Raw genomic sequence first — 12,430 nt, 5'->3', positions numbered from 1 at the left:
CTTCCTGGTATTTGATTTGAGATAATATAAAATGGTTGGCACAGTTCTGGACAGAGCACACCATAAACCTTCATTTGTAATCGGAGTTGCCAAAGGTTACATGTGATATGTCCTAATAAAACACAGATCAACATCATCTGGCTTTTTGAACATACTCTGTGATCTCAGTATGTGCCTGTGAGAGCAGATCAAATGTTTTCCAAATGTTTAAATATGCCTGAATACATTATTTAGTCCGTTGCATAGTTATAAAGTTTTTTTTATCAAAAAAGACTGCTTATGCATTTGGATAAAAAAGAACTTCATAAGAAGCTATTTATCCTAATGTGTAAGTAGTCTGTGTAAATTGTACAGATTCATTTTGCAGTGAACAGGGAGGCAAATGGAAGTTTTTCTCAACATCTGGTCTCAAATGCATTTTTACATGGCATGGCAAGGAATTGGTTATGACGAAAACCATTGTTTTCTTAATGCAGAGTTGTGCTGATAGTCTTAGTTAAACTACAAACTGTATAAACTGAACCATGCAAATTTAGTTTGTAGGTTTTTGCATAAGTGTAATTGAATTGGTTTATATTCACCATGGCATGAAAAAGGCCTAGTAAACAAAAAAACAATATGAAAAGTGAATTGGCAAATGTGTTATACAGGCTGTACATATGAGGGTTGTAGGGGTTTACTGATGATAGCAAGTCCCTTTGCAGCATGATCAGTAGTGCAGACTTGGGTTTCTGGTTTGAGCAGACCTGGAAAGTCCCTGTCAGTGTGTTTCTTTTTGGCACTGAAGCTATTTGGAAGGTTGCCTGTTGATTCGTGTCATAAAAACCAAAGGTACGGAGGAGTGATATGGAGCATGATGTCAAAAACACCAACTCCCTCTATCGACAAAGTTTAGGCTGAGCTGAGGAAACAAACACCAGTCACCATTTTGTCTAGACATCCATGCAGCCACAACATGGCGACAGAAGTCACGTGATAGAGACGAGTACACGTGCAGTTTTCCATTTTCATTTCAAGATTTAACTTTCTCTTTGTGAACACTGTTTTTTGTGTCTTCCTTAAATCAGCATATCACTACAAACAAATCCTAAAGTACATTTTTAATCAGGCTAAACTGCTGGAGAAGCATCAGAATTAGCGTTTTGGTGTTACAATATCAGCAAAACAATCGTATGGTTTATATTCATATGCATAAAAACATTAAGTTAAAAACTTCAGTCAAGGAATGGTCAGAAATGGTTTAGATATAAACAGGACTACTTGATTTACTGCAAAGAACAAGGTATACGTTAGACGATGAGGAAAGAAAAGGTTGAACAGGAAAGGTGTGAAAGGTGTGCTAATGAGTAAGACGATGAGCTTAGCTTGCTGGGAAACAGGCTGGGGGTTTCTGCAGGGCAGGGGAGAAACTGAAGGTCTGAACCACAGAAAACAAATATTATTTACTGAAAATATGTGACACAGGGAAAACATTTTCGAAATTACTTAATATAAGAAGCCAATTGACATTAAATTCTTTTTGCAAGACCTTCTATGTTGTCATTAAATTTGTATAACTTAGATGTCTTTGACTAACAATACACAAATGTTAACATGGCCAAATGATTATGTTCTCTAAGTGAAAATTTGCTCCACTGTTCACTGTTGTTGCCTGATCACATATGTTATGTGTTATGTGCTGATCCAGCTGAACACAAAAGAAAATTTTCATTGCTGCTCAGAGGCAGCAATGCAGCAGAGAGGGGTTCAACAGACACGGTGACTTGTCTGATCAGTTTTATTGGCTGCCAGCCATCAATTATTACGTGCCACCAGCAGGCCATGAAGGCTGGAGGGCAAGAAGCAGAAAAACAAGCACCAAAAGTACCGCCATCTTAGGATGAGTCTAATAAATATGGCACAAAATGGCTGACATAAACTGAATGTAAGAAAAAAGAGTCATGTTAAGGCAAATGAAATCTGTTATAATGACAGTCTTAATCAGTCTTAATCTTTAAATACTGTATACGGTTGGGTACATGTGCCGAGTAGTGTTTGCCTAACCAGTTCTGCACCATACTACTGCAGCACCACGCCGCCGTGCTGGAAAGTCCCTTCTCTTTTTCTCTTTCACTTTCTCTCCTTTGTGTTGTGCTCCTGGTGGGTGCCTGACTCAGCCAAACCCATGGTGGTGTGACTGAAATCATTCTGCTACCTTTCAGATTCGTAAACTTTTTTTTTTTTTAATTCAAGAGCAAAATAGTGAAATTTGATATGAAGCTGGCACAAATCCTTGGCATAACACAGTAAAACTGGGCTGTATGCTTCTGAAATTTACTAACATTCAGAATTAAGAGTGTTGATTTCATCATAAGTAATCATTTTTATGTAGAAGCCTTCATCAAGTGTCATTGATGTAGAAACTCTGACTTTTATGGTGATAAAATTTAAGTCCTTTCAATGACAGGAAATCCTGACTTTCAAATGGCCTGATCTAACAGATTAAAGTGGATTTAGCACCAGAAGGCCAGACTTCTGTCAAATATGCTATGTAACAGACATTTCACTGATCTAAAAGAAATAGACAGCACAGTGTGAAGTTACTGACTTATTCCTGACTAATACCAGCTAGTAATAAGAAAAGGTTTGTACCACAAAATGTTACTGAAGTGTCCAATAAAAGTGCCCTGTTGGCACCATAACCTATATATCATAGTATTAGATCTTTCTGAATCTTAATCCTGTTTTTTTTTTTAAATAGCATTTTACTGTAAAAAGGTATGTTTAAAAAGAGAGAACAAATACATTTTTTTTATGTTCCCTGTGATAGCATGTACATTTTGGTTTTGATATCATAAAAAACAGGGTTTTTCCCCAAATAAGAGAAAAACAGACTAAATTTACATGTTATCATGGGAAGCAAAGTCAAATAAATCATATAATATGTGACCACAAAGATTATTATAATTAACTAAAGCTAACAAAATAACTTAAAACTGAAATATAATGTGTAGTCAATTTAGCGAACTAAAATACTAAAATAAAAAAAGGCTTTACCTAAAGAAATTAACAAAACACATGATTGTGTACTTTCAAAACTAACTGAAATTAAAATAGAATTATGGACAGAATATCCTTAGTTTTAGACTTTGACAGCAGCTTACTGACTGAAATGTACACCCAAACCTGCGTAAAATGCCCTGATTTGACAGAAGAAGGCTTTTACACAATGGCAAGGTGAAGAACTGCATTCATCACCTCCTATCTGGGTAACTGCAATGGAGTCCTGCCTAGGGTACCCAGCAAAGCCCTGGACAGGACTCCATTGCATCTAAGACTCTGTTGCCAGGGTTGTCACTCACAAAAGGCCCAGGAAGCACATCACCCTTACCCTCATCCGCCTACACTGGCTCCCAGTTAAGTTCCACATCAAGTACCGATCCTCCTTCTTACCTCCATGCCCATACTTCTACCTCTCTGACCTCCTCCACCCATACAAAGCCTCAAGTCCTGGCGTTATCACTCTTCCCAACACCAGACTCCATACCTACAGAGACGGGGCCGTCGAGACTTCAGCTCCCTCCCTCTGGAACACCCTCAATGCAAATATCCACTATACTCCTTCTTTGGGCATGTTGGACAAGCCCAACCTGTTCACTACAGCCTACAGTCCTTCCAAATCTGGACCCCCTTAAAAAAAACTAATCTTGTTTTTTAGCCAGCTAGTGTTTGTCTTTGTGTTGTGTCTTGTCTTCCGTGTTTTTGCAAAGTGTCCTTGGGTCCCATGAAAGGTGCTATTTAAATACAAGCTATAGTAATAATGATAATAATAAGGATAGAAACAATAATAATAATAATAATAATAATATTATCATCATTATCCTTATTATTAGCCTGTTTGAATATATTTTTAAATCTGTATACTATATAAAACAAGTATCCCATATTCCCGAGAAAAGAAAAACAAAAATGAAGCGTTTTCACAAAATACAAACAAAGCATAATGATCAAGCCAACAGTAAAACACATTCAAATTAAACTGCAATTGAAAACAACAATTCAAAGTGTAATAAAATTAAGAATAAAAATCCAATACTATTATAATCTTGGTGTCCATTTGGGGTTTTTGTTAGGGCTGCCAAAAGCTTACAAATTTGAATCACAATTACACTCAGGAGTTCTTCAGGTATTCTTGATTAACTGTACACATTTTATTGCATTTAAAACTGTTTTTGTGCCATTTTTGATTTTTCTACTGTCTAAACCAAGAGCAACTGACTTCCAGTTTTGATATAGATCTGCTTTTATAGATAGATTACAGGTTTTAATATGAACTTAACCATGTAAAAAGGACCTTACTACGTACTGAAAAGGAAACATGTGAACAGTAAAAAGGTAAATGTTTGATTACACACTGTTTAGGTGATTTTTGACTTGCCCATTGAGCTGTCTGTGAGTTTCTTAAAGTGAAACGAGATATTAAGGAGCAGTGGTGGACTTATTTTACATCTCTGTGGCTGCAGAGAGACGCTGCAGGGGCTTACCATGTTTGCTGAAAGTGAAAATAAAGTATGTGATTAATCGCGATTAAAGGAAATTAGTGCACTAATTTTGGATTGTAGTTAGACACGATTAATGAAGTTACTCTTGGCAGCCCTTGTTAGTGTACATCACAGACTTCTTTTTCTCTTTTTTTTGAAGGCACACATTTACAAGCCGCTGGAAAGAGCTGCATGGCCCACTTTTGGGTCCTGACCCACCTGTTGAGAACCACTGCTTTTGTTCATTAACATCTGCTTAAATCATTAGGAGTTTGTTTTCATGATTTATTATTCCATTGTGAAATATTAATAAAATGTTATTATACCATTTGTAGCAATATGCTCAAGCAGTATAAATTTGCAAAAAATATCAAATACTCTAGCATTCATATATCCTAACTGTACTTCAGTGCTGTAAATTACTTTCTAGCACTGTAAATGTTGACTTCAGGTCTACTCACATACAGCTGCTTCACCTACTGAGTCATGAGAAGAGGAATACCTTTACATGGTGTGCAGCAGAATTGAAAAATGTCCACTGCTTTAGTGCAGGGAATAGACTGCACTAAAGCAGTGAGTAATTAATACTGCAATAACATATCTATGAGATTAAAGTTATTTATCACAATGTAATCATGTGTGTATGTGGTTTTGCTCCTGTACAAGTCATGCTAAGTGCCTGTGGTGTAGTCATTGATAATTGAGCCAGGCTCTACTTTTGTTTTGTTTAATAACAGGGTAATCCCCCTCTAGGTTTTGTAAATTCCCTAACATCCCTGAGGAGTGTAGCACTAGCAACAATTACAGCAGCCCTAGTTTGTCCCATTACCACTAAGGCTAGAGCAGTTGATTTGTGAGTTTTCTCAGTTTATCATAAAGATATAAACGCTCAATCAAACATGTGTCTGTGTTTCCTAGGTAGAGGAAAAGTCCCAGCTAGACTAAAGGTAGCATTAAAGCTGAGCTGGAGTCTGCTTTTCGACTCCCAAGCTGAAGGCTGAATGAGTCAAAACTGATCTCCAGCCAGCTGAAGAATAAAAGATTAACGACAAGGAAGTGTAATATAAAACTTAAAAGAAGGCTAGCAGCGCCTCACTTGGTTGCATTTGGCAAGTTTGCCATAAGTCGTGTGATTTCTTGTAAAATGGGAGCCTGGCAAATCAGTAGTAAGCTGGTTCTCAAAAGTCCCAGCATGAGGTAGAGCCATCCTTGACTGCCATTTAGTGAGATCAGCAAGACAGGAATCTAAAATTCACACATCCCAGCAGAAACCTCTGAGTTTATCTGCAGCATTTTCATGTAGAAGTATTTTCAGCTCTCTGAACAGTCAATGTAGAATATCAGGGCAGTTTCTCTCATAACTAAACTAGTACTATAAATCAAAAATGTTTGCCTGGGCTAATACCTGTTCAGTCAGATCTCTCACAGCCAGAATATCCTGCAGTGACATCATTATTTAAAACAGAGTAAATATAAGTAACGGTAACAGCAGCTCATGCACTAATCTCAGGTACTTTCACCATGCAACCAAAAAAACCCACGTGATTTCCGGTAAATCCTCCAACTGGTGAACTGCAGGCTGCCAGAACTATTTTGCAGAAGGTATGAATGATGGATCTTGAGTGCCCCCAAGTGGATTTGACAAAGAACTGAATAAAGGTGTTCTGAAATTAAAACATTGCCAGGGCTACAACAGGTTAAAATAAGAGTTGGGTTTCAAGAGTATAATATGTGACATCTAATGTTGCATTCTCTTTGTGTGTAAATAAGCATTGATGTAACTTTTTGTAGGCTCTATCTTGACCAAGGTTATAATAGTTTTGGATTTTTCATTAGTTTTTATTTCTATTTCGTTTTCATTTTCTGTGTTTGATTTCAGTTTTAGTTTCTATTAGTTTTGACTGCTGGTTTGTTAGTTTAGTTTAGTTTCTATTTTTCAAAAATGCTTCGTTTTAGTTTCGTTTTTATTAGTTTTAGCATTATTTTTTAGTTTTTTTACAGATAGATGTTGGAGCTGAGTGAGCATCATACATTTTTAAAAACATATTCTAACAGGCTACTCTTGACATATCATTTTATTTATCTAAAGATGATGTTTGAATACAACTCCAGACATAAAACTACCACTGTATGAAGTCTCAACCAATCAGATCTGGCAATTTTACATTTCCCCAGACTTGTGTGTAGGTGCCAGTCAGTATGGTTGTGTCAAAGACTAAAACTAAGGATATTTTGTCTCTATTTTTATTTTATTTTAGTTAGTTTTGCAAACACACTATACCGTTTTAGTTTTTTTGTCTTTTTTTTGGTAAAGCTTAGTTTTTATTTAGTTTCAGTCAACTAAAATGATTTTTTAATTTTAGTTTTAGTTAGTTTTAGTTAACTATAATAACCTTGATCTTGACTTTAGCTCACATTTCACTTTGAAGTTTATTCATGCATTTAACAACAGCTTGACTATTTCTTATTCTGTTGTTACAGTAAAGCAGTGCAAAGGACCTGGCAGTTTTGTGCAGACTGTACAGTAAACCATTGGCTAGTAGGCTGATGGTTGTTAAGCCACTGCACCACATCACCACGTCACGTCTTTTTCCTTTTGATTTCTCTGAATAACTGAAACACATAAGGATCACCCACACTGTATTTGTTATGTCAAATTTAGAAAATCAAAGCTATGACTGTAACCTTGAATTAAACCGAAGCAGCTTGCATCAGAATATTAGAGAGGGTAGTTTCAGTATTTTAAAGTCTGTGTTTCAAAAGTGAAAGTATTTTAGGCACATAATGTTTTCAGGGAAGGAGAGACAGGAAAAAGGGTGAAAGATGCAAGTTGTTATTAAATTTATCATCTGCCAGATTCAGCCTTGATTCATGGATGGTGGATGATGATAGATTGATTAATGTTATTGTCAGTCTAGGTGGATATTTTGTGGATGTTTTTCTTGACTAAAGGAACTTTGTAATGTCAGCATCAGGACAAAAGTCAATACACCTCCTACTACTGCTCTTATGACATGTATTTCAAATCCCATTTTATGTTGATGAAGATGACTCCTTGTACATAGCTCACCGAGACAGTCAGATGCAGGAACTTAGAAGTCAAACAGTAGATAATCTGCTGCATACTAAAGGATTTTACTGTGAATTTATTCTGGTGATGTTTCACCTGTACCTTCCTTCATCCAGCATAATTACATGGGCATACACAAGTGTGTTAAATACATATGATCACATGATCAATCCTCATAATCTATATTATTCATAACATCCCAAAAATATATGTGTATAAAAACAACATGGTATGATTAGTTCGGTTTATTTTCTAATTACAAAATAGGATACATGTCTTCAAATGCAAGCATACATATGACAGAGTTATGAAACTATTAACAGTGAAACTGCAGGTGCTGCTGCTGTCTTTCTGTCACTGAATGGGAAGGCGTGGATGTAAGGAATAAAACACAACATCAAGTTATGCATACCTTACACTGATTAACAGCAGTGAGGCAGAGAAAAGGAGCTTTGATATCATTTAGATCACCTTCATGCAGTATTTCCTTTTTGTTTGCTTTCTTATCCAAAACATCTTGACCACTAGATGGCGATATAGCAAAACACATTTCAATTTGCTGAAGAATCGAAACCCGGAACATCAATAGATGGCACCTAAAGCCATGCTGGAGCCCTGGGTGTTCTCTCCATGAGTAGCATGTATGATATATTTTTATTAGTCTAATATTATTGTAAGGGTCTTGTTTTATCTCCTAACTCATATCACCTAGACAGATGTTCTTTCCTCAAGTTTATGCCAATTAAGAGTAATCCTCAATCACAAGATCATCCTTAGTTAAAACTAATCTTAATTCCAAGATAAGGTTTCACATCATCTGTTTTCTCAGAAGCAGTATTTGACACTGTCTGCTAAATCCTGATCCAATCAGGGTTAGTACACCTGGCTCACCTTTGTCTGTATTCACTGTACTCATTTCCCTTGTGATTCAAAAGAAAAAACCTTAAATTATCTAAAATGTAAAATTTGATTCTCAAACCTGCCGTTTCCACAAATCAACTTTTTTTTTTTTTTTTTTTTTTTTTTTTTACAAAAGTATTGTATTCTTATATCTCATCTGAACATTTTCATATAACTGCGGTCATTTTAATTCTAACGTACTGCATATAAAGCTGGTCACATTCAAAGAGATACCAAATACACAAAAGATATAAAGTGCTGCACAGTATGCTGGAGTTTAAAATGTTCTGCCTGATGTCAGAATAAACAGCCAATCAAAAGCAATGCTGGAGTGATTTCTCAGTTAAATATTTCTCAAACATAAAATCATCATAACATATAACTGTATTTGTTTGAAATAAAGAAAAGGTTGTTTTGTTTTTTAATTTCCCTAAGGAGATCATCACTTATCTGTGGTAACATCTCTCCTTTGCTTTCATAACTCCATAATAAAATAGAATTAGTCAGAGTAAAAGAGACTGTCAATAACTGAAAGTGTTTAGAGAGTTTGAGGGGTTTTCTCTTTGAATGTCTTGAATCATTCTTGATGAGACGGACAAGCAGGAAGAGGAGACACAAGGAGATGAGAATGACTTTCACACCTGAGCCTGATTGTTATTTCTACTCACACACAGACTGAAGTCTTCCTCTCTCTCTTTTGTCTATCACTTGTTGGCATCTCTCTCTTTTTTCTTGCCATCTATTCATTCTTTCCCTGCTATGGATTAAAAAGATATTAATAGGTTGAAACACATTGAAATATACTTCATATATGTTCTCCATTTTGATCAAAAATCATAAACTGTTCACAATACATACATTTTATAAAACTAAAAATGCTCAAGAACAACTTCTACAAAAATTTTAACAAAGATTAGAGAGACTGCTAGTCTTATCTCAGTTTGAAGGATTTTTATAAGTGTCAAAATTAAGCATTGGATGGATGTGTCGTGTCAGTCGTTATGTAAACAAATTTAAATCTTCAAAATATATAATGCACATTCCCTGTCCAAAACATCAATCAAACTATCTTTGTTTGTGCTTTGTTAGCGCCAGCTCATAACCAAAGTTATCTCAAGACACTTTACAAAAACAAAACATTGATAACATTTCCATTTTATGCTCTTCCTCATGCTCCCTACCAATCCTATGAAGGAGTAAATCCACCTCTGTTCAGATGAAAATGAAACGCTCCTCATCTGCTCCTTTTGATAGTATAATGAAGTTTTCCTACTCAGGTTCACACATTTACAACTCATTTTGCATGACTGCATAATTAAGCAGCTGAGGCTATACACTCACCCTCCTGGACTCATGAGCTTTGGTTCTGAAGTTCAAAGGAAAACCAAGGAAAAATATCTGTTAAAATAAGAAAAATATGCTAAATAATACATTTGGATGATACTTTACATAGTGGCTAGTTGTATGAAGCCAATTCCAAAAAAGTTGGGGCGCTGTGTTAAATGAAAATAAAAACTATGCAATGAATTTCAAATTTTACAAACCCATATTTTATTCACAGAAGAACATAAACAACATATTAGATGTTGAAGCTGACAAATTTTACCATTTCATGCAAAATGTTAGCTCATTTTGAATTTGATGACAGTAACACATCTAAAAAAAAGTAGAGACAGGGCCATGTTTACTGTTGTGTAGCATCCCCTGAAGTGAGGAGACCAGTTGCTGGAGTTTTGGGAGAGGACTGTTGTCCCATTCGTGTCTGATTATAGCTGCTCAACAATCCTGCTTTGTCTTTGTCAGATCTTTCCATTTATGATGTGCCAAATGTTTTCTGTTGGTGAAAGGTCAGACTGTAGGCAGGCCAGTTCACTCTACTACTGTGAAGCCATGCCATTGTGATGAATTCGGTATGTGGTTTAGCGTTGTCTTGCTCAAATATACAAAGCTTCACTGAAAGAGATGTCATTTGGATGATAGCATGTTGCTCTATAACCTCTTCATACTTTTTAGCATTAAAAGTGCCTTTCCAGATGTGTAACCTGACCACACCGTCGGAGTTCAACCTCATACCATCAGAGATGCAGGCTTTTGAACTTTACTCTGATAGCAAGCTTGGTGGTCCCTCTACTCTTTTGTCCCCATGACATGGCATCTGTAGTTTCCAGACAGGATTTCAAATTTGGATTCTGACCACAGAACAGTTTTCCATGTTGCCTCTGTCCATTTTTCAATGAGCTTTGGCCCAAAGAAGGTGGCAGCATTGTTAACATATGGCTTCTTCTTTGCAGGATACAGTTTCAACTTACATTTGTGGATGATACAGCAACTTCTGTTGACAGATACTAATGTCTGGAATTGTTCATGAGTCAATGCCCAATCAAACCCTTTTTTAAATGCAGTGCCATCTGAGGACTTGTGGTGCACAAGGATCCAAAATTGACCTATAGCCTAGTCCATTGAGCACAGAGATTTCTCCAGATTCTCTTTTTCAATTTAACATTGAGGAACATTTTTCTGAGATTGTTCCACAATTTTTAGACACATGCGTATTGGTGAATATCTGCCCATATTTTTTTCCTTTGAGAGAACCTACCTCTCTAAAATGCTTCTTTTTCTCAAAATGAGCAACATTTTTTTTTTGTGAATTTTTTCATGAAAGGAAACATTTTCAGCATCTGATATGTTCTTTATGCTTTATTGAGAATAAATATGGGTTTACAAGTTTTGCAAATCATTGCATTCTATTCTTTTTTTCTTTTTTTTTTTTTTTTTACATTTTACACAGCATTCCAGCTTTTTTTGGTAATTAGGGTTGTATTTTTTCCTGAAGCATACACTGTTTTGTTGTAATATAAAAACTTGAGAGTTCATAAATCTTACTCATACTTGAACTGGACTTGCTCTGAGGGTATGCCAAATCAATAAAGGTAAATAATTGTCTCTAGCACACAGCATAATTACAGTTCTGCAAATGTAATACAACACACCCAATGCCCACTTTTTGACAGAAGGCAATTTGACAAACCCTGTTTGAAAGAAAAAGCACCATCTGTTAATATCTGAATTTGATCTGTTTGAGAGACTTATGTTGCTGCCGAAGGCTTGCCAGACATTAAAGGGAGTATGAGACAGAGTCTATACCAAAAAGATGACCTTATGATATATAAAGCAGCCCCCCACTAAAGAAATGTAGGGGCCCCTGAAAGGCCCACTGAATGGCTCTCTGGCAAGATATTAAATAATAATATCAATACATGCATCAAATCAGTAGTGTTGGTGCAAGCCTTTTGGAAAACATGTCAAATTAGATTTTGGAGTTGACAGAAAAAAAAAAAGTGCTACCAAACCTTTGCAGTGGTCAAATGAGAGAGCAGTTCCCTTCTTTACATCTAATTTTTGTTTTTGCATCATGACTAATTTGGAGGTCCTGGTATGGAAACACACAGTCCAAAATTTTTGATTTAATAGTTAAATTAAATGGGCCAACCTGCTGGGCTCTTATTATTTCAAAGAGAGTGGGTTTACATTTAGAAAGAGGCTGTATTTTGCTCAGAAACAATTTTACATGCATCTTTTTTTGGTTAAATAGATAATGAGTATTTAGGTTAAAAATAAAATTTGGTTGTTATTGCTTAAAATAAAGTCTGTGTTTTGAAAACCTCCATGGGCCCGTCTGCAGGAAGAGAAAAGCTGCCCCCTTTTACCCCTTATGGGTGGCCTTGAACGTAGGACCAAGTACCTTTTAGTTTTTGTCTTTAAGACACCAGACTTGTGCTAACGGCATGAAGCGATATAATCTTTGAGTGTGGTCATACCCCCACTTTACACATTCGTTAAACTTGTGCAACTCATGACTAAGTATTGAGGCACTGAGAGTGCTTCCTTGACAACCATCTCCGTACTTAATTTCACCATGTGACAAGTGGATGCAGCCAAG

This window comes from Cheilinus undulatus, linkage group 16 (genome assembly GCF_018320785.1).
Source record: "Cheilinus undulatus linkage group 16, ASM1832078v1, whole genome shotgun sequence".
In the NCBI taxonomy this organism is placed as follows: Eukaryota; Metazoa; Chordata; class Actinopteri; order Labriformes; family Labridae; genus Cheilinus; species Cheilinus undulatus.
This window is presented reverse-complemented; position numbering follows the sequence as displayed.